This window comes from Podarcis gaigeae, assembly GCF_964106915.1.
Source record: "Podarcis gaigeae genome assembly, chromosome: 2".
Taxonomy (NCBI): domain Eukaryota; kingdom Metazoa; phylum Chordata; class Lepidosauria; order Squamata; family Lacertidae; genus Podarcis; species Podarcis gaigeae.
Genome location: NC_139679.1, coordinates 95,747,469 through 95,774,733, shown reverse-complemented (window position 1 = coordinate 95,774,733; position 27,265 = coordinate 95,747,469). Strand labels below are relative to the sequence as shown.

Sequence of the window (27,265 nt, the reverse complement as noted above, 5' to 3'; positions counted from 1 at the left end):
TTGCCTCCTGTATAATGTTGCGAGCCTCCATCCATAGTTCTTCAGGCACTCTGTCCAGCAAATCTAAATCCTTAAACCTGTTCCTCACTTCCACTGTGTATTCATAAGGGATTTGGTTTAGATTGTATCTTACCGGCCCAGTGGTTTTTCCTACTTTCTTAAGTTTGAGCTTGAATTTTGTTATAAGAAGCTGATGATCGGTGCCACAGTCAGCTCCAGGTCTTGTTTTTGCTGACTTTATAGAGCTTCTCCATCTTTGGCTGCAGAGAATATAATCAATCTGATTTCGATGCTGCCCACCTGGTGATGTCCATGTGTAGAGTCGTCTCTTGTGTTGTTGGAAAAGAGTGTTTGTGATGACCAGCTTGTTCTCTTGACAGAACTCTATTAGCAACTGAGCGTCCTTTCGGCTTTGGCCCAGCCGCTTCATCAGCTCTAGATCTACTTGTACTTGTCCTCTGCTCTTCCCCAGTAGCATGTTGGACGCCTTCCGACCTGAGGGGCTCATCTTCCAGCGTCATAACATTTATATGCCTGTTGTCTTTGTCCATGGAGTTTTCTTGGCAGGGATACTGGAGTGGCTTGCCAGTTCCTCCTCCAGGTGGATCACGTTTGGTCAAAACTCTCCACTATGACCTGTTCATTATGGGTGCCCTGCTCGGCATAGTTCATAGCTTCTCTGAGTTCTTCAAGCCCCTTCGCCACGGCAAGGCAGTGATCCATGAAGGGGCAGTCTTCTCTTATCCAGGCTAAACATACCCAGTTCCCTCAACTGTTCCTCATAAGGCTTGGTTTCCAGACCTTTGATCATCTTTGTTGCCCTCCTCTGCACATGTTCCAGCTTGTCAATATCCTTCTTCAATTGTGGTGCCCAGAACTGGACATAAGTACTCCAGAAAATGGTCTGATTAAAACTGAAAAGAGTAGTACTATTACTTTTCTTGATGCTTCTATGCTTCTGTTGATGCAAGCATTAACTTTTTTTGCCTTTGCGTCACACTGCTGACTCATGTTAAGCTTGTGGTCTACTAAGACCTCTAGATCGTTTTCCCATGTACTACTGGCATGCCAGGTGTCCTCCATCTAATATTTGTGCAGCTAGTTCTTCTTGCCTAAGTGTCCAACTTTACATTTGACCCTACTGAAATTCATTTTGTTAGTTTTGGACCCAATTCTCCAATCTGATTGTACTGCAGGAATCTGATAGCCCGATTTGCACAGGAGTGACACTGAGATCAATGAGACTTAATACGCAAGTAAGTGTGCACGAGATTGCAGTCACACAGATTAGCCTGTCTGCATATTAGCTGAGGTGTGTATCTAAATATTCCTCAAAATACATAAGATATGCAAATCCACTTAATGTTAAAAATTAGCTACCACAGAAGGGCAGTTTACAATCAGATAGTGCTCTGACTATCTTACTGCACCTCCATCAGCATTTGAAGTACGTTGACAAAAATGGTGAAACTAACTCTTCCATCTTGGCTTTGGACTTGGCTGCAAGAAAGATTTTAGATACCATGAGAAGGGGTGACAAATTTATGAAGTACAAATGCAAAAGAAGAAAATGTCCTTGTGTAGCACATTGCGATGAGAAGCTGAAGAACATAAAATGTATTAAAATTAATATATTCCGAAGTGCAGAAGAGCTTAGTCATATAGAGATTATACTTTCATGAATGCATAAAGTATAATCATTGTTAATAGTGTTCTGTTACTCTGTCTGCTTATTTATTTTATATTAATCACATTCAGGAAAACTGACCCAATAACCATAAATAGCTAACACAATTATGTAAAAACGGGGGGGAATGGATTCAGTCAATTCATATTAAATTACCAAGAAAGAGTTCATTGTAATACGTGTCTGCACAGAATATTTGCAGCTAGCAATCTAAAGTCATAATCTGCATTTCAGGGTTGTTTTTTAAGAATCAAAGTATATAATAGAAAAAGTAGAATTATTATTTGTGGGGATGGACAAGAAAATTATTGGAAACATCCCACAGTACAGCTTCAGTTTTTCAAAGAGCCTGTCTGTTACTTATAGCTCAGTTGTTTTGTTGTGTCATCTGTGTAAGGGAGAAATAAACATTCCACAACAAAGTAACAAAATGTAGAAAAACTATGCATGCCTTTGGTGGAGGAAAAAGGATTGGTTTACTTTACCTAAATTACATGGCAGGGGGTTTCCTCACTTTTAACTTAGGCAGAAACCCTGTGTGGCTGCCCACGATAAATGTGAGGTGCACAAAAACTGGCAAACCATGCCTGGGGCAGGACAGAATGCATAGGATTGTTCCCATGAGTACTCTGGCTATCCCAGCAGGAAGTCTGGCAGGACCAAAAGCTTTAGGTATGCCTCATAATCCCTCTGGGCATCTAAATAAGTTGGCCTGAGGTCCACTGGAACCTTCTGCTCCTGCTGGTAGTGACCAGAATAGCTATCTAATCGGAGCATGTCTATGGACATCCTCACCTGCCCCTACCAGGAAACCTGGAGTGCTCAGAAGGTTCAAGCATACCTCATGCTCACTACAGGTATTCCTCTCCCCAGAAGTAGGAAAACTCTCATCTGCTTTTTTAAGGAAGGTAAGCCAACCTTAATATATAGTTATATCTTGGGTTACAGTGTTTTTTCAGGTTGCGTTTTTTCGGGTTACACAGCCGCCGAAAGCCGGAAGTACCAGAACGGGTTTCGGCGGTTGCGCATGCGCAGAAGTGCCAGATCGCAACCCGTGCGTGTGCAAACACGCCGCTGTGGGTTGCGAGCGTGCATCCCGCATGGATCACCCTCGCAACCTGAGCGTCCATTGTGTGTGTGTATATGAAATAATTTGAAAGTGTCAATTTCCCCCACTCACCACCCAAAATGACACAGTCCACTCTATGACATCAAAACTTTTCCACTTCATTCCCACTTGGGGATGGGGGGGGTGCTTTATCTGGGAGGTATTCTTGCAAGCAGAAGGTCCCAGGTTCAGCCTTTGACATCTCCTGGTAGGGCTGGTAAAACCTGAAGAGTCACCGCCAGCCAGTCTCAACAATACTGAGCTGGATGGGACAAAGGTCTGACTCAATACAAGGCAGTTTCGTATGTTTCAATTTTCCATTCTTCTGCATGTGTGAACAAGGGAGCAATAATCTTCAATAAAATACAGGGCCTCCCCAGTGGCAACTCCATGCTCTGGAATCTTCTTATAAGAGAAGCACATAAAACAACAATGAGGAACCTGTGGTGCTTCAGATGTTGTTGGGCTCCAACACACATCATCCCTAACGAATTAGCATGTTGGCTGGGGCTGATGGGAGTTGGAGTCAAATAGCATCGGAAAACATTTAAAGTGCTCTTATTATTTCATCACTTGTTGTTTGCCACCTTGGACTCCTTTTAGGAGGAAGGGTAGAATATAAATTTAATAATAAATAAACATCTGGAAAACCACAGGCTCCCCAACACTGGCATAAATCCTCCTCCTTATTGTCTTTAAGAAGGCAACTTAAAACTTTTATTTTTCAAAAAGCATCACATTGTGTATCTGCTAATTTTGTCCTTGATGGTTTCTATTCTTACGATTTTGACTGATGCTTTTAATTTTAATGTGATATATTTGCTTAATATTGTTGTTTTGAACTTTTTGTACACTACTGTGAAATCTGTACAAAACAAACCCGTACGTATGGCAGATGAATGTAAAAAATATACAGAAAACATTTGTGGACAGTGTGTATGTGTGTGTGAGAGAGATGTTATTCTTCCTTTAATTTTCATATAAAAATTTATAGGAAATTGTCTTGGTCTGCAATAGGAAGGTGAGCTGAGAACCGGAATTTACTACTGGAATGTTGTACTGTATGTTAGTCCTATTCAGAGAAGGCCCATTGAAATAAATGACTATGACTAACTAAGATCCATTAATTTTATTGGGTCTACTGTGAGTAGGAAATAGTTGGATGCAACCATGCACTTAACTGCTGATCTGTTTGCAGGTCCAAGCTAAAAGTCAATGTCTCAAACCTCCCCAACGCTAGCAAGAGTACAATGTTCAGAAGAAAGTAGAGAAAATATATGATGGCTAAATACTTCTTCTTTGGTTGCAGAAATTTTAAAAACTATCTCTGAACTTGTTGTATTTGGTAGCAAAATTATAATTAAGTAAAAAACAAATTAATGCAAAGGAGGGAGAAATAAGCCATTCCCTTTTTCAAAAAGCCTAATTTCAGTGTTCCTCAAATTCACCCATGCATACAAAGTTTCAAAAACTTAAATGAAGAACATTATTTTAAAAAATAAATAAATAAATTGTTTGAGCATTTTGTTATTCTGTTCATTTCTTGGAGCAACCTCATTGTCAGCTGTCAGGGAACTGCCATCGGAAGAACAGGTGGTAGAAAGGCTCCAGGAGAATAGGAGAGACTCTGCAGCAGAAGAGGGAACCAGTAGGGGGAGAGCAGGAGCTCAAAGGGAAAGGGAGTCGGAGGGGAGGCTCTGGGATACTTCCAGTGAGAACAGTGAGGAGGTAACAAGACCCCCTTTAGCAACCCCCACCCCTCGCCGGAGCTGTCACGCAGAGAGTCCAGGAGCCGCATGTCCGTCAAACAGCTTTTATGTTGGAGTAAGTTCCGTAGACGCCCACTGTCGGATTCTACCAGCGACTGACGGAGTCATGCTTTGGGGGGCTCCGTTAGAGACTTAGGTTGGCTGAAGAGCCAAAACCCGGAGGGATCAAGCTTTACGCACAAGCAGCTCATTATCCCATCACAGCAATCCGACAGCCTTTGAAAGCAGCTTGTGCAAGCAGAGGGCATCATGAGCGAACCAGCCGGAACCGGAGGAGCAGGAGCTGGAGCTGGAGCGGGTCCAAGCCTGGAAGAAAGGTACAGGGCATTGGAGGTCCAGCTCGCGCTGCAAACGGCGAGGCTCGAGGAGAGGAGGGCTCAAGATGTGGATAAGGGGAAAACCAACCCACTTGCCAGAAAGGTGCCTGGATTGGTGCAGAAATTTGGGGGGGATCCCAGGAACTATCAAGCCTTTAGAACAGAGATGCAATATGCTCTCAATCTACTGTTTGATGACTTCCCCGATGAGAACTCTAGAGTGGCGTACGTGATTGGCCATCTAGAGGGAGGGGCGAGGGACTGGATTAGACCCCTGATGGCAGCCAACAATGAAATCTTAAAGGACACGAGGAAGTTTTTCCGCACCATGGACCTGATGTTTTCCAGCGAGATTGAGCAGGGAGTGGTGCGCAGGCAGTTAATGGCGTGTAAACAGGGGAGCCGATCTGTACGTGAGTACTGGACTGAGTTCACCATGTTGATACATAGACTGGGGTGGGACCTAGCGAGTGAACCTATTCAAATGCTGTTTGAAGAAGGGCTCTCTCCGGCAGTGAAAGATGAACTTTCCCGGGCGCCTAGGGCGGAGTCTATGGATCATCTGACTAAATCTGCGCTGTCCATAGGAGCGTGCCAGGAGGCAAGAGCTTTGGAAAAGCGGGAAGGAAAGGGGGAACGTTGGAAGGACTTCCGCATTCCAGAGATTCCGGAGCAGCCTTTCCCGCCAGCAGAGCCGATGGAACTTGGAACAGCACGCGCGCGCGCAGTTTCAAACACCAGTGAAGGGCGGAGGAAGGAGGGAAAGAGTGCCAAGAAATGTTATCTCTGCCAACAGCCAGGTCACTTTGCCAGAGTCTGTCCGCAAAGGAAGGAATGGCAAGGGATGGCGGGAACTGTTGGGGGGAAGGAGGAAGAAGAAATCAAGGAGCAAGTAAAAGCCAACGCCTGGCTGCCAACATCAGGGCACAGCAGCCAGGCCAAGGAGTAGTGAATGTGCCCACGCCGGAACCTCCAAGACCAGCGCTTGTGATAGAGGTGTTGCTGGAACTGTCAAACGGACACCCACTAAAGATAAAAGCGCTATTGGATTCAGGCAGCTCCTGTAATTTCATGAGTAAGGAGTTTGTAGCTGAACACCAGATACAGACTATCCCATTAAGTAAGCCTTTGCAGGTTACCACGATTGATGGGAGGGAACTGTTGGGAGGAGAAGTGAGCCAACAGACTGTGCCAATGATAATGAGGGTGGCAAGACACACAGAACTGATAGCGTTTAACGTAGCCACCTTGGGAGGAGCTCCTATTATTTTGGGGATGAGCTGGCTGGCACTACATGATCCGCTAGTAGGCTGGCATCAGAGGGTGGTTTCCTTTGGATCAGCACATTGCCTAGAACACTGCAAGGAGGGAGAGGCTCAGGCAGGGGCCAGGGCCACTCTAGCAGGGATGGAAGTGATGGACAAGGGGAGGGTGCCACGACAATACGCTGACTTGATTGACGTATTCAGCGAAAAGGAAGCAGATAAACTGCCCCCGCACAGACCCTTTGACTGTCAAATTACCTTACTCCCAGGAGCACAATTGCCAGTGGGCAAGCTGTATGCGATGTCAGACAATGAGATGCAGGAGTTAAGGGAGTTCATTGACAAGAATCTCAAGCGAGGTTTCATCAGAGAGTCACGAGCGGTGGGGGGCAGCCCAGTGTTCTTTGTGGACAAAAAAAACACGGGTAAACCCAGGCTTGTGTGTGATTTCAGGGCCCTAAATGCAGTGTAAGAACCAGTGACTTTCCCTATGCCTAGAATTGATGACATTCTGACACGGGTGAGAAAAGGGAAAATTTTTACCAAGCTGGACCTTAGGGGGGCATATAACTTGATACGTGTGAGAAAGGGGGATGAGTGGAAGACCACTATGTTCACCCCCTTGGGGGCTTTTGAGTACCTGGTTATGCCTTTCGGATTACAAGGGGGCTCAGCCTGTTTTCAATCATTCATGAATCACGTCCTGGGGCCATTGCTCTACAAGAACTGCGCAGCGTTCTTAGATGACGTCCTGGTGTACTCTGAAAATGAGGAGCAGCATGTGCGAGATGTAAGAGAGGTACTGAGCAAACTGCGAGAAAACCGGCTGTGGGTGAAACTGGAGAAGTGTCAGTTTCATACCAGGGAGGTGGAATTCCTGGGGTACCGGTTGTCTGACAAGGGATTGGCCATGGATCCCAGCAAGGTTCAAGCGGTACTGGAATGGAAAACACCAAAGACCAAGAAGGACGTGCAAAGGTTCCTGGGCTTCGGAAACTTCTATAGGAAGTTCATCAAAAACTTTGCCCATTTAACAGCGCCCATCACGGATTGTCTTAGCAGCAAGAAGAAATTTGTTTGGACGGAAGAAGCACAGCGGGCGTTCGAACGCTTAAAGCAGGCGTTTGCGTCGGAAGAGCAACTTTTGCACGTGGATCTACAACAACCAATGAGAGTGGAGACTGACGCGTCAGACCGAGCGGTGGGGGCCGTGCTTCTCCAGCCGGGAAAAGATACGTCTGAATGGAGACCGTGTGCATTCTTCTCGCGGAAGTTGAACAAATCCGAGAGGAACTACACAGTATACGACCGAGAACTGCTCGCCATTCATGAAGCATTCCGGAAATGGCGGCACTTGCTGATTGGGGCGCAGCACAAGGTTCAAGTCAGAACTGATCACAAAAATCTGGAATACTGGAGAACAGCCCGAGTGCTGAACCAGAGACAAGTGAGATGGGCCCAGGAGTTCTCCAGATTCCACTTTGAAATTTGTTACGTGCCAGGCTCCGAGAACGTAAGGGCGGATGCTCTTTCCAGGAAACCTGAGTACTTAGAGGGGGAGGGAGCGCCTGAGGAAAGGCATGTAATCCCTGAGGACCGCTGGGTGTGTGGGGCGGCTTTGGTGGGGCAGAGGGAATTGATAGCGAGTACTGAGAACGATGAAAACGCCCAAGAGAAACTAAGAGAACTCAGGAGGACAGAGGAGAACACAGGGGGGTTTGAAGAAAAGAACGGGGCGTTGTATTACAAAGGGGCACTGTACATACCCGATGGGGAACTGAGGGGCAGAGTACTAAAGCAGTTGCACGACAGCCCCACAGCGGGGCACTTCGGGCAGCACAAGACCATGTGGTTGGTTACCAGGGAGTTTTGGTGGCCCAAGGTGAGGGAGGACGTACGGGAATATGTCAGGGGGTGCAACAGGTGCCAGCGAGCGAAAGGGGAGAGGCTGGCACCGGCGGGGCTATTAGAACCCTTACCCACACCAGAATGGCCATGGGAGGCAGTATCCATAGATTTTATGACGGACCTGCCAAAATCCAAAGGCAAGACAGCGGTCATGGTGGTGGTAGATCTATTAACTAAGATGTGTCATTTTATAGCCTGTTCACATGCGGTCACAGCGGAGGAAACCGCCAAGTTGTTTGTAGAGCATATTTTCAGGTTGCATGGCGCCCCCTTGAGGGTGGTCAGCGACAGAGGGAAACAGTTTACTTCCAGGTTCTGGAGGAAACTCATGAGCTTACTGCACGTGGAAATCAATTTTTCAACTGCCCGGCACCCAGAAACAAATGGGCAAGCGGAGAGGGCAAATGGGATTTTACAACAATACCTGAGGTGTTATGTTCAGGACAGAGAAAATGATTGGGTAGATAAGTTACCTCTGGCAGAATTTGCCTACAACAACGCAGAGAATGTGTCCACAGGGATGAGTCCCTTTCTGGCAAATTATGGGTGTCATCCCCGGGCTTTTCCAGGAGAGGGAGGGGAGAGGTGGAGCGTGCCGGCGGCGGAACATTTTGTTGAAGAGATGGAAGCGATCCACCGTCAGCTCCAACTCAACTTAGAGAAAGCCAAGGAAGAATATAAGAAGCAAGCAGACAGAAATAGGAGGGAAGGTGAAACTATAAGGGTGGAAAACCGGGTGTGGCTATCCACCCAAGGACTACCGTTCAAGGGAGGGAGTAAGAAATTGAGACCCAAAAGATTGGGACCCTTTGAGGTCATACAGCAGGTCAACCCAGTAGCATTCAAACTCAGATTGCCCAGTCACATGAAATTGCACCCAGTATTTCACAGGTCATTACTGTCGCCGTACCGAGAGGGACGTGAGTGGGGGGAACGTGAGAGGGAGGTCACCCAAACGCCCGTGATAGAAGAGAGAGAACGCGACATGAATGTGGCAGGAATCATTGATTCCAGGTGGAAGGGGAATCAGGTGGAATATTTGGTAGAATGGGAGGGGGAAGTAGAGTCAGAAAACACATGGGTACCAGCAGAGGCAGTCAATGATGAGATTTTAATAGAAACGTTTCATAGGCGTTTCCCAAGGAAACCGCAGCCCGTGGCACGATTTAGAAGGGAACATTTCGGGACCACCGATGAGGAAGGGGAGTTTGAAGGGTTCCCAGAGTCAGGGGTGGATGAGGAAGCAGACTCCGACGAAGAAGAGGAAGACGGAGCAAGAGACGGTAAGCCGTGGCAAGAAGTGTTTGAATCCACGGACGACGAGGAGAGTTCCTTCAGGGGCTTTCCACCCTCACCGCCAGTGGGAGAGGAGGCGGGAGGGGGTGAAGGGGGCCCTGGGAGGGAGGGGGATGTCAGGGAACTGCCATCGGAAGAACAGGTGGTAGAAAGGCTCCAGGAGAATAGGAGAGACTCTGCAGCAGAAGAGGGAACCAGTAGGGGGAGAGCAGGAGCTCAAAGGGAAAGGGATTCGGAGGGGAGGCTCTGGGATACTTCCAGTGAGAACAGTGAGGAGGTAACAAGACCCCCTTTAGCAACTCCCACCCCTCGCCGGAAGCTGTCACGCAGAGAGTCCAGGAGCCGCATGTCCGTCAAACAGCTTTTATGTTGGAGTAAGTTCCGTAGACGCCCACTGTCGGATTCTACCAGCGACTGACGGAGTCATGCTTTGGGGGGCTCCGTTAGAGACTTAGGTTGGCTGACCAGCCAAAACCCGGAGGGATCAAGCTTTACACACAAGCAGCTCATTATCCCATCACATCAGCCAAAGAGGGAAGAGAATATTTAAAGGTGCTGGTATCTCATTCAAAGAATCACAATAGTGTCAACTGTGTAGCCAGGGCTTAGTCAGGTGACATTCGCACAAATTTCCCCGTGGTACATTGAGGGAATGTCCATCACAGATGTATGGCAATTCATAAGGTAAAACAGATGCCCCATTGCTGTTCCCAACCCAACTTTTTGAATAGGCACTCTTAAACAGCAAAATACATCTAGTAATATGGAAAGATCCAGAGTAGGTCATGAATTGCAGAACAGGCAACAACAACAAAAAGTGCCTTCAACCAGCAAATGCATAGTACTGTACCGGGTAGTAGTTCTGGGCCTCTCCAATTTGGATACAAAATGAGAGGGAGATTACATTAGTCACCCAAACATCTCTACCAAGAAAACTGATAATGAAATGCCTGCAAATTGAAGCCATTTCCCTGTTCTTACAGAATCCGTATTAGACTGTTGCTCTGACCAACTTCAACCCACGATGTAGTAATCAGGAGTCACAATGCTCTTTGGAAATAGGAAAACAGTGAACAATTGAATTCTGCTCAGTTTGCTTTCTTCCTATCATTAAAACCTCCCTTTTCCATTCATTCTGTAACCACAAAACAAATGGGAAAATCTGACCTAAGGCTGGGAAAAGGGTTTTACAAATTCCTGTTCTATAAATCCATTTGCAAATTATTTCACAGCACTAGGCATGGAAGGGGGAGCTAACAGTCTCTCATGAGACTTCCTTTGCAGGCAAGGCACAATGCAAAGTAGCAAAAAAGTAACGAAACAGTAGAAAAGAATCATTTCAAAATATGCAAATCAGTTACTCAGTTACTTTCTTTATTGATTCTTATATGCTAGCTTTATACACCAGTGCAACCAGAATGCATTCTAAATAGAACCTCTATTTTAAGGTTTTCTTGTTGTTTTTAATGAATATATTTCAGAACTACCAGATAACATGTAATACTGCCCGAGCTATGTCCTATAGGTCTAGAAAGTGCAGGGGAGTAAATAGGATGCTTGGAAATACCAGAGAACTAAAGAAACAAGGAATTTTTTTTTAATGTTGTTTTTAATTACATAGGACAAATTTTCTGATTCTACCACCTGATCTTCGATCACTGTATTAGAAGATATATCATATCTTCCAATAGATTACTGTGATTACTGTGAGTCTGCATCCAAGAAGTTTCCCTGGATCCTGAGAATTTCAACAACTATCAATCAGTGGCAGATATACCCTTCTTAGGCAAACTGCTTGAATGAGTGGAGGCCACACAACTTCAAAAGTTTCTAGATGGTGCATTACTTAGATCCAATTCAGACCAACTTTAGATCCAGTTTTAACAGAGAATCTGCAAATATAGTCTTTTACCCCTCAGCCTTTTAAAATGTTGGGTATTGTAATCTGCAGTATTAATTTCTGGTTTTACTGATTTTGTGTTTGCATGAAAGCTTACACCAATGCTATTGTTACTCTATTCCCTTATAAACTGCTCTGTGAGCTTTTGGTTGAAGAGTGGTATATAAATGTATAAAAGAAAATACAGTGATAAATAGACATATAAATCATATTGGGGGGTTTTTAATGCATCATGCATGGTATTTCTTTTAAAATTATTATTATTTTGTTGGCATTTCAAAAATGACAGAAATAGAATAGATAAAGGCAATAGATAGAAGTGGTCATGCAAGTATCTCCTACCAAGAAATCCTTTCAATAACTACCTACGTATGCAGTGCATGGCTCAAAAGCTGCCATGACAAACATGATGATTGCCCTGTGTAATTGGTTAGATAAAGTGATATTCTTGCTGAGAGTGCCATCAAGTGTTATCATTGGGAAGGGTTGACTCAAGTCTCATTTTACTCCGCTTAACCACAAGGTGATAGTGATGCTTAATCATGTTGCTTTTGAAACATGCATTAACTCTTTTTAAAAATTAGCCCCGATTTCCATTTACCAGTTGTCTAAACTACCAAACTTGAAAAGCTATCAACAACTGCCATTTCATTATCAAGCCAAGGATCTCCAAGTCAGGCTTCTTTTTCAGTCATAAACTGAGTCCTTCTGTTAGAGATCACGGACTCCTGTTCATTCTGATTCAGGAATAATTTGATTTACTAGAGCTGCCACCTACAAAATCAGATCATTGGTTCATACAGCCCAGTGCTGTCTACTCTCAACTGGCAGTGGCTCTCCAAGACTGGGGATTTTCCAAGGCATATTATACAATATGATTACTGGGATTTCAAAGCTAGAAATAACGTCCGGGGTACATTTCCAAAATGTGGCACTTTGTCCTGGATCTTAGGCAAATCAATCAAAAAATCGCAGGGTTTTGGGCATTTTTGTACAACAATTTTCTTTTTAAAAAAGTTCAACAATTTTGGGATCTTCCTAAAAAAAGCTCAAGAACTTTCAGGGTGCCCCAGTTTATACATTTGAAATATGGCAACCCTAAATTTACTGGATTAAATTTAAAAACACGGGGGGGGGGGTTCTGGATTGTCTAGTTTGTTCTTCTAGGTTTTGGAAACTTCTGAGCAGGCCTACAGTGGCTTTACAAATATAAGGATATAACACTAAATGTAGTAATTTGTCCTCCAAATTCCATGGGAAGTGCCACAACTCCCGAATCTACTATCAACTTCTGATAATTCCCCATAATCCAAAAGAAATTATAGACTGTGTGCAACATCAAATGGTCTTCATTTAATCAACCAGACATATACAAAGGTGACTCTATAGAGAGCTTTTCAGTGCCTCTTTTAAACATTAACAGACAAGAAAATTACAGACCCTGTAGATTAGGTCTTTTGGTCCAGCTCTACAAACCTTCTTCTTCCTTCACAACTGAAACAAGCATGCCAAGCACACTCTACATGCTTTCTCTCAAGCATGCTGGGTTTTGAACAACTCACTTCAAAACAGCAAAAAAATGATAGGTAGTCAACATGGTGCCCTCAGATGTCATTATACTACAACTCCCATGATACCCAGACAGTATGGCCAATGGTCAAGGATTATGGGAAATGAAGTCCAAAACATCTCTGTAGGACACCATGTTGCCTATCCCTAGGCTACAAAGATAGGACAAGTCCATATATATGCACACAAGATTCCCAGGCAAGACAGGAACATGGAAATGTGTACAAGTATTTGCATGATGCGTAGTTTTCTTTTCATACATGCCTAATTAACACAATACAAAATTTAACACTACTGTCTTTCCCAAACAAAATTTTATTACACTTAGACCTTGTCCTGACAAGAGAATGATAGGTGTTTCTTTGTTAGTAACCTTTCAAAAATTAAACGGAAAGGCAGATATCAATCTTTAAATAAGTTACTCTTAGCTTCAGATCTGACACACAGTACAATCCTACTGGAACTTTTCCACACAGGTCCAACATTGCCCAACATTGAAGTTATGCCCATGACTATCGGGTATTCTGTTCAGAACCCTACATTAGGAAAACAATCATATAGCTAAATTTCTAAGAATGCTTGGCGGGGGCTGTAAAGTTATTGTATTTATATTCCATAGGGATTTCTTTCCCTAGTTATGTATGACCATAGGATATATACAGTTTGTGTCATATAAAGGCTTAATAGTCGGTGAAAATATAATGAAGATATAATGCCTAGATTCCAGCATATCTGGAATCTCAAAATTCTGAAATGTCAAAGCATGCACATCAGTTGCCCTCAAGACAAAAATGACCAAGACTATCAGGAAGCTGAACTTTTTAAAAATCCAGAACTGATCAGGATTTCTGCAGCTAATGTTACAAGCTTCTATTAAATAATTCTGTCAAACACTCTTTTTAAATCATGTTTCATGTGCCTCTGAAACCAAGATGCGTTTATAATGAATACATTTCCACACCTGTCTGCATGCATCTCAGAAATGTTATTTGCAGTGCCATAAACGTCAGAGAGAACCTCTGTTATAAATCCTTATTTCTTGTTTATGGCTTTGTCCGTTAAAAAAGTCACTCTCATCTGAAACTCTGCATGCAAGCATCTCAGTCAGAAATCAAATTTCTTTTATAACAAGTTTCCAAAGTGCCCATAAAACTTCAGCCACAACCGTCAAAATTGGGTAACGCAGCTTGTGCTGCATTTGGCAGCATTATCACATGCTGTTGAAAGGGATTAAACTACAAGCCTAGTTGAATGGGGGGAGGGGGGAGGTATCCAATGGTCTTTCTGACCATCTGTGTATACAAGAAGCTGCCACCTACAAAATCAGATCATTGGTTCATGCAGCCCAGTACTGTCTACTCTCAACTGGCAGTGGCTCTCCAAGACTGGGGATTTTCCAAGCCATATTATACAGTATAATTTCCAATGCAATCCCCAGGGACTGAACTTGGGACTTTCTTCTTGAGAAGTATGCACTCTGTGATTTTGGAAAAAAGCAAGGTGTAATATATATCTGTGGTCAAGTCAACTGGTAAGAAGAACAACAGTGCAATCCTGTACAAGTCTACTTAGAATCATGTTTCTTTAGTTCAATGGGATTTACTCCAAGATAAATTGGTATAAGGCTGCAAACTGCAACCTAAACGACATAAAAGCCGTTATTGCTCAATCCAGGAATGCATAAGTGGGTCAGAACCACCCTATCAAATGCAGCCACAAAAGATCCAAGAGTGATAAATCAGTAAGTCACAGTATCTACCACTGAGAAATGAACCGGCAAATACATTCAAAATTAGGAGTACCAAGCATTAAGGAACATGTTACAGAGAACAGCCCTAGAATGGCAGGATGACCTGCCAATCTAAAGGATCCAGTAAGATTAATTGATATTTTAATAGTGACCACGTATTCATCTGCAATCCCTTACCAAGAGCAAACTATGAAGCATGAAATAACTATCTTTTTTTTGTCTCAAGAGGATTCTTGATTTAATTTATTGTTTAAAACTGGAAATATGAAGCAAAGCAAGTTTACTCTCAAGGAATCTTTTTGACTGGGGGTTGTTAGAGGGAGACTGTAGTTTTGTCACCCTTCTAATTGGATTATATAAAACAAACACTTCAGTTTACAAATAAAGCAATGCTCAATGAAAGCTCGTTTTTAATCATCAGCAGAAAGCATCTGACCCCTAGTGCTCACAAAAGTGAGAGCAAAAAAAGATATTCAGTCAGTAAAGCTAACATTATAGATCGGTTCGAACAGAGCAGCATTAGCATCTTCCATTGCTCATGCTGCTAAAGAGATCCACAGGAGAATGGAGCAGTATTTTTCCCTAGCTCCAAATGTCAGGGGTTGTTCTTTTAAAAAATGATTTTTAGGGAATGCATTCTGCATTCAGTACGGCAAGATAACATTTAAACACAAATTAAAGACATGGGGAATGTGATTGTTTTAAAGGTAAAGGTACCCCTGCCCGTACGGGCCAGTCTTGACAGACTCTGGGGTTGTGCGCCCATCTCACTTAAGAGGCCAGGGGCCAGCGCTGTCCGGAGACACTTCCGGGTCACGTGGCCAGCGTGACATCGCTGCTCTGGCGAGCCAGAGCCGCACACGGAAACGCCGTTTACCTTCCCGCTGGTAAGCGGTCCCTATTTATCTACTTGCACCCGGAGATGCTTTCGAACTGCTAGGTTGGCAGGCGCTGGGACCGAGCAGCGGGAGCGCACCCCGCCGCAGGGATTCGAACCGCCGACCTTTCGATCGGCAAGTCCTAGGCGCTGAGGCTTTAACTCACAGCGCCACCTGATTGTTTTACAGGTGATTTAACAATAAAATCCCATGAGTAATGCAGATGGTGTGAGTCATTGACAGTCCTCTGCAATAATCATTGATAATATCTACACTTCCAAAACAGATTCCCCCCCCCCCCACTTTAAGTGCAATATTGTTATACAAGAGCAATATAGCCCCAGGTGAGGCTCGTGTGGATTATTCTGCCTTCCTTTATTTTACTGCAATTGATCTTGAGATTTTGCCTCGCTAATATCCTGCCCCCATTTTAGTTTGGGGGCACATTAGAAACTCCGCCCCCCCTTCCTCCTTTGAGCACAGGAGTGAAGGAATGTGCTCTGTGAAATGAAAGCACAGAGCTGTAAAGCTTGCATATCATTATTATTTACAACTAAATAACACTTTATGCATCTGATGAAGTGGGCTCCAACTCCATGGAAGCTAATTAGGCTGCAATCCTTATAAACACTTCCTACTGATTAGGGGCTTGCACTGCAAATCTATTAGACTTTACGATGCCACAACACACACACACACAACCAGTGAACTTTTGTTTATGTCCTTTACTCTCAGAGGTGCCTATTTGTTTGTTCTCAGCTTACCGTCCCATCAAGCTAACGTAGGAGTTGTTTTGTGTATGTTTTTATAATGAGTTTGTTCTTACAAACGAAGTGACAGCAAAAGAGAAAAGGGAGAGGCAAGAGGATCTGCTTTCAGACAGACAGCGCCTCAGAGAACAACCCCTGGAGTCTTCTTTCCACCCCACAAAATGCAAGGTTTTCGTCGACTTCGCCTCTCTTTGGCAGAGCTAAAAAAAAGGAGGCTGCTGCGAACGGCAGCAGAAGAGGAAAGGTGACAGCTGGCTTTTTGTTTTGCTTTTAAGGCGAATGTGCATTCGGAAATGATGCCGGCAATAAAAAAAAAAAGAACCAAGCAGAGAGCGGCGAGGAGATGGGGAAGAAATAAAAACAAAAACTTGAGCCTGGCGCCTCGCAAATCACATAGCAGCGCCTTGTCTCAACACTACACAGGAAGAAGCAGCTCAGAGAGCACGAGAAATAAATGGACAACGCCGAAACGTCTTGCAGTTTTCCCACCAGCTTGAAAGCAGCCTGGGCAGGCATCGATACCACCATAAGACATCCCCCACCCCCCAAATAAACTTCGCTCCCAAAGTTGAAAGAAAGCAAATTGAGGCGGTTAGGAAACGTGACACCTCTCCCTCGTTCCCAACTCTCTCGGCAGACGAGGACCGAAGAAGAACCCCACCACCAACGCAGGCTGGGCGGGGCGGAGACCCCCACTAGGTTCCTTGCAAAAGTTCGTTGCAACCCCCCCCCCCATTTTGTTCTAGACCCCCTGACAGAAACTCCCTCCCCCCCCTCCGTGCCCTAGTTCAGCAACCCACCTGCCGTCGTCGTCGGCGCGCTCTGTTCCGGTTTTATCCCCCCCCCCCCCTTCTCCTGCGCCACCAGCACTTCCACAAGAAGCAGCCGCGAGCCTGGGTAAGTAATCCTGCGCGGCTCCTCCCGCAGCGCCCGCCGCCTCTTCTGGAGCTGCGACAACAGCGCCGCGCTCGCCGGCACCGCGATGTTCAAGGAGGGAAAGAGAGGAGAGGGCGAGGGGCGGAGAGAAGAAGGGGAGGAGGAGGAGGCGCGCGGGAAAAGCAGGGGAGGCTCTCGCGCAGCGCCGGATTCCTCCACACACGGGCGCGCGCACACAGACACACGCTCCTCTTCACATCTCTCTCATGCACACACAGGCGCGCGCGCCTCTCGCACGTTCTGCCGCCTTTTTTCCTTCTTTTTAGCAGCGCCCCCCCCCGCCCCTTCCTCCCGGCACAAGGCGACGTCACCTGGCCGAAAATTAAAAATAACGGCGTCTGTGTGTGTGTGTGTGTGGACGGCGGCGCGTTGCTGGTGAACGTGCCTCGTGTCCCTTCTTCTTCCCAAGGGCAGAAGCTGTAGAGGCTGGGTTTTTAGGTCTTACTATATTTAAGTACATTGTGTATGTATGTATCATACGAAAGAGGGCGACCGCCCTCGCTCTTCGCTGTTTGGCAGAGCCCTGTGGAAAAGGCACTCTGCACATGCTCGCTGCTCCTCCTTCGCCTCGTTGATAAAGAAGCGGGGAAGGCGCGGACGTGGGAGAAGCGCCTTAAGGGGCTCGCTATCCGCAACAACGCAGAAGCTGCAGTCCTGGGTGCGTTTAACTAGGGGACCCCAAACCCGGGACTTATTTCTGAGGCGATTTGCGTTGTTGGGGCTAAGTTGATTCCAGTTTCCAGTGCTTTGTGGTTGCAGACGCCTGCCTAACAGTAATATGACTTCCTTAGATCGATGGGCGCGCTCCCCCCCCCCAATATTTGGTATTATGACAACGCGATGAGGGAAGTTCTCCTGAGGATACACCCCACCAAAAAATAATAATAATACCTAGGCTGCAACCCGTTCTTATGACCTCATTTCTGCTCGCTCAGAAGTAGGGCATGTTTGGTTATGATGTGGGCAGGTTTGCAGTCTCAGTTCATTCCAATGGGACCTACCTGCACTTAAGCATGGATAGTAGGAGCAGACTCTCAGGAGTGTCAAAAGTCTCTGACATGTGAATTCCCTAATCCGTATTACAGCACTATGTTTATCAGGTCATCCAAAATGTCACATTACCTGACAAGCCTCCCCCCCCCCATAAAATAGATGCCATTATTTCCCAGTGGTGCATGAAGCTCACTCACAGCTGTGTTTATATGGCTGACCAACCTGATTGACCACTTTTTTTGCTCACTCAGTTTCTGCCAGGGGTGTTTTAGCCAGAGGAAAGTGGTTCCTTTGCTTCCCTCGCAATCTCTTCAGACTAATGTTGGGAGTAAAAACTTCGAAAGAGAGTCGACCTGCCCTGCTCCCTCCTCTCACTTTTCAATAACATCCCCTTAGCCAGTTATTTATTGTCATTCACAGACTGGGATGAGCTGCAGGGCATTTCTCTACCCTTGGCTTGAGTTTCAATTTGGAGACGCTGAGCTTTGCCATCTTTCCCTTTAGCACTGATTGCTCTCTGAGTGCTGGGGGTTGAGGGGGTGGGATGGGAAAGAAAAAAGTCTCTGCTTTAAATAAATAATCTTCCATTTCAGCAGTCACACAACAGCTTGCCTGCGTTAAGAAGCCTTTGGCTTGGGCTAAAGCCAGGGAGTTGAAAGGAACTCTTGCATCCTTTTACAGCGCATAGCTATAGAAACCAATCTGCCTGGCTTGCTGCAGCCACCGGTGTGCAGTATATCAGCACCAGGTTCATTTTGCATCCCTAAACAGAGGATGTAAACTTGGAAGAGAAGCTGCACAATCTCCAGAATGTTCACTACTCCAGTTAGTAAGCCCTGACTTCTCATTAATTGATTTGTCCTATCTGAAAATACAAAGTGTGAGTGTGCATGTGCACATGTGAGATAGACAGACAGACAGACAGACAGACAGAGAAATCATTCTCTTAGCCAGACTGATGAGGCAGCTCGAGAACATGGGATGAATGAATCTAGTCGGAATTTGGCAAAGAGTAAAACAGTCATGTCAACCCAGCCCACTTTATTGTGGTGCTCCTGCATCATGTCACTGCTCTAACCACTATGTGGAGGGAGTTGCAAACTGAGAACACAGTGAAGGGCTCACAGAAACAACTTCACCACCTGTTCTGTTCCTGAAACTTCAATTTAGATCACCAAATTGGGGGTGTGAACTTTCCTTCCTTGGAGGTTTTTAAGCAGAGGATGGATGGCCATCTGTCATGGATGCTTTAGCTGGGAATCCTGCATTGCAGGGGGTTAGACTAGATGACCCTTGGTGTTCTTTCCAACTCTACAATTCTGTGGTTTGCCTTCAGATTGAACCAACAGCAAAGATGCACCACTGTGTTTGATGATGTGACCCCTTCCTCTGAGAAACCTGGCTAATTTTATGAAAATTGTTTTTATTTCCTCCAAAACCAATGTTTTCCCCAAATTAGGGAGTAAGCCCCCACAAAGTATATGAGAAGTATTGTGTAGTAATAAAAGTTTTAAAAGTTGTTAAGGCCCCTTAGAAGCTTCCCACCCCCAACGCTTTATTGCATTTTTAAACTGGCTCTGAAGACTTTTGTATTCCGCTTTTATAGATTGAGTTTAATTTGACTATGGAACTGTTGGGCTGTTCTTCTATCTCGTGTTTTATGATTATGCTCGGCTGATTATTGTTTGCCTTCAGATTGATGTGCTGAGTCTTTTTATTGATTTGTAGTTTTTTGAAAAGTTTGAAATGGTATTTGTGTATTGTTTATGGATGGCTCTTTAGCTTTTATTCTGTGTTAGATGCTTTGTGAGGATACTCTCTTAGAAAAGAATACATCTAATTAAAAAATAATAATACATTTTCCCATGCAGGGAATGCAATGCAACCTTCTTGTCGTCAGGTAGTGGTGAAGGGTCCATATGTTTTCAAAGTGCAGACCAACCAGCCTCAAATTGAAGACATTTAAATTATGGAAGACTACAGCACACTCACTCATACAGCCCTTTTCATTTTAAGTTTTCCATCATCATCCATTGGGCAACAAGGTACTCCATGACTTGACAAATGGGAAATGAATGTCTGGGTTTCCATTTCCATAACTACCTCTTATTGCAAAGGAAATCAAATGGAGAACCAGCTTGCAGAGTGGAGCAGCCATCATCAAAGACAGGGAAGGAGCCAATTCTCCCTGAGATATTGTGGGGATTCATCTGCAGCGAGATCTTTTGCTTAGCTATTTGTCACAACTTGAGTGGGAACGCCATTGGGCAGAATCTACAAATAATGGGGCCCTCTTGAGGAGTCACATCAGACCATGGTGCAAGCTTGAGTAGGCAAGGCATGGCTCTACTCATCTCAGATTTACCAGCAGAGTTCCAGGTGCATGGAAGGCACAACACTGGGTCCTTGTATGCTGGTCAATTTCCATAGTATTCCCCAGCCAAGTGAGTTGAGTTGCTGCATCTGGCTTCAGATAATGGATTCTTACCCAATACCATGCCAACTTCACTTAGTTGTGGCTTATTTTCAATTCTCGCCTGATTGTTATTCACCCTCTATTGTCAGTGACTGGAAGGATGCTGAGGAGTGTACACTGGGGGAAGTGGGGCTGGAGTCTGACTTGGCGTGGGGGCAGTGATTTGTTGGGAGCTATACCAGCCAGGAGGTAAGTCAAGAGGCAGGAGGAGTTTCAGAGTTTGGGAAGATACATAAGCTGGTGGAGGGGACTTGGCCCCCTGTTGCTGCAACTGCTCCATTATCTGCCATGTGCAATCCTTTGGCTGGGGAATGCCTTTGATGTTGTGGGGGGGGGGGACTGCTATGTGCCTGTCAGAAAACAGAAGCATGACGTTGTGTTTCCTGGGTTTATATTCCAGTTACAGTGTTGATCAAGATTCCAATGCTACCCCCTTCCTTGTGTTCAGTAATATACCATGCCAGGGAAGAGGGTACGTATGTTTGGGTTTTAGTACTAGTCTCCAATATGCAATCCTATAAGCTGCTGATTCAGTGCAAATAGCCTTCAGTGGGGCATTCTGAATTTTTTAGTATGTGACTTGTTCCCTGATTTTTGAAAGAACATTTATTTTAAGCAGGTTGAAGAGATATGTAAAAGCAGAGAAGGTGGCATTTTTTAAAAGGGGGAGAGAGCTTTCCCCTTTCAGAAAATACAAAGTTAAATTCAAGCTGTGTGGGAAATAAGGTGGCTGTAGCTGCACTTTGCCTTGCATGTTCTGGGAAAAGCTGATTAGCTTTGGAAGCGATTTAATGCAATTGCAAGTCTGGTAGCCACAGCCATCTTAGCTTTCATAGTTTTTACCAGTCTAATAAATAAGCCTCCTGCCTTGGCAATGGAGTAAACAAAAGTTACATACCAAGACAGAAAGCCTTTGCTCATGTAGTGGGGAAAGGAGTGCTTGTTTTAGCTTTCATTTTTCAGCTTATCATTTCTTAAAAACAGAATAAACTGAGAAGTTGAAAATCACACAGAAATGTTTGTGCATATGCGTGTACGTGCACATGCGCGCGCGCACACACACACACACACTTTGGGGATTAAGTAAAAGCTCCAGCCAATTTCTGGGCTGCAAGCCCAGGAGAAAAAGTGCCAAGTTCATGAGTGTCTCTTCAGTGTGGGAGCTGAATGAAGATTTTTATAGAGTCAGACTTCCAATGTTCACAGTACAGAATTTTTGCAAGTAATGTGGTAATTAAGGTATACAAGAAAATTTCATTATAACAACTGCTGTTTTAAAGGGTTTGGTTCTTTAGGAAACTTCAGCAATATGAACAGACCAAATGAGCAGCACTTGAGAACGCTTCTTCATATTGTATGGTCTGTTAACATTTAAGGGAACATGGATGGCCACTTATTTGTCCATATACTGGTAATTAATGAGAACTGTGCTATGGTGATATTTTATTTATTTATTTCTACAATTTATGTCCCAGCTTGGCAGTGCCTTAAGGTGGCAAAAATGAAACAATAAATATGAACGATAATAAATTAAAAACAAAAAAATGCATCAAATAAAAAGAGCAATGAACAATAAAATCCATTCAAACTAAAAGAAGAGAACACAGTAAGGTGAAATAGTTTTATGCTTTTCAATGGCATCAATTGAACATTGAATGATTGCTGCTGGTAGATATGCCGTCACTGAAAATATAGTCACCTGGTAATCACCTACCTAAACTCAGATGGCAAGATTTCCAAACAAAGTCTCTGATGGAGATCTCTGTGAATGTTCAGGCTCCTATGGGTAAAGGTGGTGGAAAACTCCTAGGAAATACAAGTATATAGAAGAACAGACCTTACTGACACTGAGCCAAGCATGGCTTCTGCAATGATCCAAAACTATCAGATTTTTTTTGAGAGTGTCAACAAGCCTATAGACCTGTTTGGACTGTCAAGCAACTTCCAACACCAAAAACTCATGAGTAAGCTTAAAAGTGAAGCAATAAGTGGAAAGGTCCTCTTGTGGATCAGGAATTGGTTAAGTTGTGGGAAGCAAAGACTAGGAATATATGGACAGTTTTCTGAATGGAGAGAAATAGAAAATGGAGACACCCCCCCCTCAAGGATTGGTATTGGGAACATCTGGCGGGGAGCAGTAGGCTAACAAAGTTTGTCTTAAAGAAAGGGGACATGGAGACAACATCATATCTTCAGTGAGCATGTGAGGAGAAGCAGAATCCTAGCCATGTTCTTGATGCTAAAGCACCTGCTAGCCACAAACTCCAGTAGCTAGCTGTGTGTTTGGCAGTAGTGTGAAGGAAGCCTGCATGCCTATAGGTATAGGTTGCTTCTTTCTGCCACTTTGCCTTAGCTAGTTTTACAGTTTTGAATCTCTTTGATACCCGTTTTCTGGAGACGCATCCAATGTTTGAAAGTTGATTAACCAACCTGTCTCATCCTCTACCTACTTACTGCTTGTTTACTTGGCCTCTTTTGCTCCTCTTATATCTAGGGTTGTACCGTTATCAGCATCAAGCTTAAGGACATTTCCAGTGTTTGTACTAAAAAGGCATTACATCATCAGCATTTAGAAAATCACTATAAGTAAGTAAAAGACCCATTCCTTTTTACCCAAATGAAGCTGAGGTTTGCTTAAATGCAAGTATTCAGAGTTTTCAAACTTGATTGTGTATGTATGTGTTTATTTATTTATTTGTAATGTGATATCTCCCTTGACCATTGAAGTGGGGTAAATGGATCTTGGTAAGTGCATTCAGGATGTAACTTGCATTCCAGGTTCAAAGAAGATGCAATCCACAAATCTGTTTTCAGGCACTACTTATGTCCCTTGAAATGAGATAGTTCCCTAGGGCATCAGTATGGAGCTGTGAAACTTGATATTCATACTTAAGATATAATTCTAGGTCCCAAGGTTGCATACATATATGTGCTTAGAATTCCAAATGTATTGTATTTCACAATTTTCAAAGGTGGAAGGAAAGTACTATGGAATCTGCAACATCTTGAGACTGTGACAAATGAGAATATTACTGCTAGAATGACCTGGAATAGTCAGCGGCCGAAGCTCCACCTATACCTTGCATTTTCTTGGGAAATAATTGTAAGATCAGTTCTGCTGGGGAAACTGCAGCATGGTCTAGGAACATAAGAAGCTATGCATAGGGACTGAATGGGAAACTTGAATGGGAAGGTATCTGAGGGTGCTGGGAGAGAGATGGGTTAAGTAGCAGATGAAAGATAGTGGAGTAGACTCAAGACTCAAAAACCTCACAAGGCCTAAGAAAAATATGGGCTGCATGCTGCTGATTGCCATCAGAAAACAATTGGCTAAGAGTTAAGGTGGTTCTGCCTAGGACAGAGCCTAAGCCTAGAGACAGAAAGGGGCTTGTGGTTCATGGCGAAGGATGTTAACCCTCCGCCCTACCCACTACGGTTCTGGTGAAAACTAACTTCCCACGTTACCTAGGCCCCAGGAGGGAAGTTTCTATGCGGGGCAAATGCCAGCTTTTGGGGGGTATTTTTTAAAAAACAGACTGAGGTGTAGGAGGAAATAGTAAAATCTCTTCCAGATTCGCTAATTGTGGATGCTCCTTGTTCATGCCATTTCTAATGTAAATGTAATGAGGAAAATACTAATGCTAAAATGTTAGTACATATATTGGTGTATGCAAATTTGTGTGTGTGTGGAGGGGAAAAGAAGGAGAAGGAAGGATATTTATTTACTTTTTATTTGAATTTTTCTCCTGTTCTTCGTTTATACATGATCCCAGGGTGAATTATTGAAACAATCAAATTACATCACATGCACATACACGAAGAGGTTGCATTAAAGTAATGAACAGGTATTAAATACTTGGAGGATGGAAAAATATTTTCAGCTTTGCTGAAACTGCAAAGCACTTTTCAGAACCAGGTCTTGATCCTGCTTTGGGAATTCTGGATGTTCTTGTAATACCAATAGTTAATAATTATTTTAATTTAATTGAAATCTCTGAAGCACTTTGCAGTATATAGATAGTTTTTTCTTACCTACTTGTCATTCAACTGTCACTATAGAGGCACCTCAAAAATAATCCAAGAGGAGATGCTGCTACTGCCATCTTTTAATTAATGATTCTGAGATTAAAGTAAACATGAGGCAAATAAACAGCATCTATGATTTACAGCCAGCACAGTCTGGATGGGAGCTGGAAGTTGATGAGTTTGGCTGCCCTGAAGTACAGGGTCTCTGAAGTTTACTTGTTTTTACAATTTGGTGAGACCAAAGTTAATCACACACACATACCTCATGTCTCACCTTGTGCACTGAGCTGAATCTAAACTACTTCAGTCTCTTGGTCCCAAGTGATTCTTCTTCCATCCCATTCTAGAGAGTATCAACAACGCAGATTTTGGTAACCCAACAGTTGCAGAAGAGAATCTTCCTAGTTTGTTCATAAGACTTTCCACAAATGGTATTTAGGTATTAAGAGCTTTATAACTATGACTTCATATAATTATCTACACAGGACATGTATGTAGCAAGAAAATGTGTCTTAGGCAGTGGATCACAAGAGGGAACAAACTGTGCCCCCATCTGCCACCCATGGGCTGCCTGCCTGCCACTTATACCACTGCCATCACCACAAGCAAGGGCAAAACCTGCCACCTACCCACTGCGATTCCTGCTGCCTGCCCACCCAGCCATTGAATTATGGAGCACCACTTAGCTATGAAGCAGTCTGCCACTAGTAAGGATCCTTCCTCAGGGTGAGCCATTGGGGCTGAGATGGCCATAGACAGCACCTGTGCTGCTGCCACTACAACTTTGCCAAGATGGCAGCACTCACAGTTTAAAATTTACCGTAACCAGTCTCAAACTTTAAACAGGGTTTGCCACTGTCACGTGCAGGCATACCCTGAGGCCACCTAACCCACAATGCTTTACACTGAGAATGACTTCTTCCTCAGAATGTGACATTGAAGGGTGAGGGTAGCCCCTGGTTGGGGAATGCAGCAGCTTAAAATGGAGGAGGAGGAATAGTAGTTGAAGTGGCAGTAGGTAGAAAAAGGAGAAAAGAGTTGGTGGTGCAGGTTAGCCATCAATCCTTGTGGGGAAATAGTAAATACCGGTACGTGATTTTGTTTTGTTATGTTCACCCTTCACACATCCACAGTCAACTGACCATTTCCCCCCTCCATACTGACAAAGCCATAATCTTAGTGCTACTAGAATATACTCCTTATCGTACTGAAAGGCTGCAAGTTTATTCCTTTCATCAGCCCTGCCTTATTTGCTCAATCAGTACAGAGGAGGTCTGGCAGAGGAAGGAAATGTGGGTGAATCTCCTTAAACTTCTGTTGAACACCACAGGCTCTCTTCATAACATCAGCTATACAACCCCCACTCCATGGGTCCCCCATTCCAATCCTGGCCATAAAATCTAATCTAATCTACTTATATTTTTCAGTACCTTCAGCTTTGTTGCACTTTTGACAGCAACTAAGGCTTTTGCAAAAAATGTCAGGATGCCTGTTGTGGGAAAAAATCTGTGTGATTTAGAAGCAGCTTTAATATTGACAGTACAGTAACAAGTTTGTATTCAAGGTTTGATGTGAACAAACGCTGAAACAGATGAATAAGAGGTCAACTCCAGATTTTTCTGTATCAGAGGCACAATGTAAACAACTCTCCATGTGACTAAGGTTGAAAACTCTTCATATCAGTTCATGGCACTGGGATTTGGGGTAGGTTCATGGCAAACAAGACTATGTAAAGTATGGCATTTCCCCTGACAGTGCTATAGAATCTGGAAATGCTAAACTCCCCGCTTGCAATCACAGGTCTTTTAAAACCCAGAAGTAGCACTATTATTTATTTATTTTCATTTATAAATCATTTCATATAAAACATCTCCAAGCAACTCAACAATAAAAACCAAACTGATTTATTTTAATTTGCTTCATTTTCACTCTCAGGGGGAAAAAGAACCTGTTAACATATATTTAGAGTTGCCACGTTGCAGGTGTATTTATTCCTTGTGGATAGAACTTTGCTTTTTTTGACTCAGTAGCACCTACGCTAATAAATATGTGGCAAAGTTTGCTTTGGGCTGCTTAGAAAATAGAACCTGAAGTATTTGTTGCCACATGCAACAAACTTGTCAGTGATTACACGTGTACAGGAAGAACCTGTGTTTGGACAGTTTATTGCAATAATAAGGTACAGAGTCGGAAATCAGATTTGCCAGGCAACTGTTAGGTTAAATCCATAGAGAATGGGTGTACAGTACAGTAAGGTACACGGTAGTGGTGTTATGAGGCTGATAAGGAGAGGGAACTTTGATGGGCACCACATAAACATGAGGACAGCCCAGTTGGGTCAGAAGGAGTTTGGTGGTTGGTAACTATTTGTTTAGAGTTGGCTATGCATTTGTACACCTCTTAATATATCATAAAAAAATGCATAATGGTTCCTGAGACCAAGGAGCAAGTTTTCCTTTGTGTTTGGATACAGGTAGATGCCGTTTGGATTCCTGATGGTAGACTGAACCTTTCAAAACTGCACTGATTTTTAATCAGATTTTGCATAGTGGGTCCTGAGATCAAGGAGCAGGTTTTTCTTTGTGTTCAGATACAATTGAATCAAAATGGTGGAATA

The 27,265-nt window shown here is 43.9% G+C and overlaps 1 protein-coding gene and 1 long non-coding RNA gene across 2 annotated transcripts in view; one reads left to right on the top strand and one right to left on the bottom strand.

Moving 5' to 3' along the window:
- Positions 1–17,290, bottom strand: part of CNTN3 (contactin 3) — a 183,281-nt gene extending 165,991 nt beyond the window's left edge. Inside the window, exon 1 of the mRNA XM_083723483.1 lies at positions 17,018–17,290. The gene's annotated coding sequence lies outside the window, so the exon portion shown is untranslated. The remainder of the gene's footprint in view (positions 1–17,017) is intronic.
- A 137-nt stretch (positions 17,291–17,427) lies between these two features.
- LOC310838298 lies at positions 17,428–23,208 on the top strand. Its single transcript, XR_014560903.1, has 3 exons — positions 17,428–17,591; positions 20,018–20,397; positions 23,117–23,208. It is a non-coding gene; the product is annotated as an uncharacterized lncRNA (long non-coding RNA).
- The last annotated feature ends 4,057 nt before the right edge of the window (positions 23,209–27,265 follow it).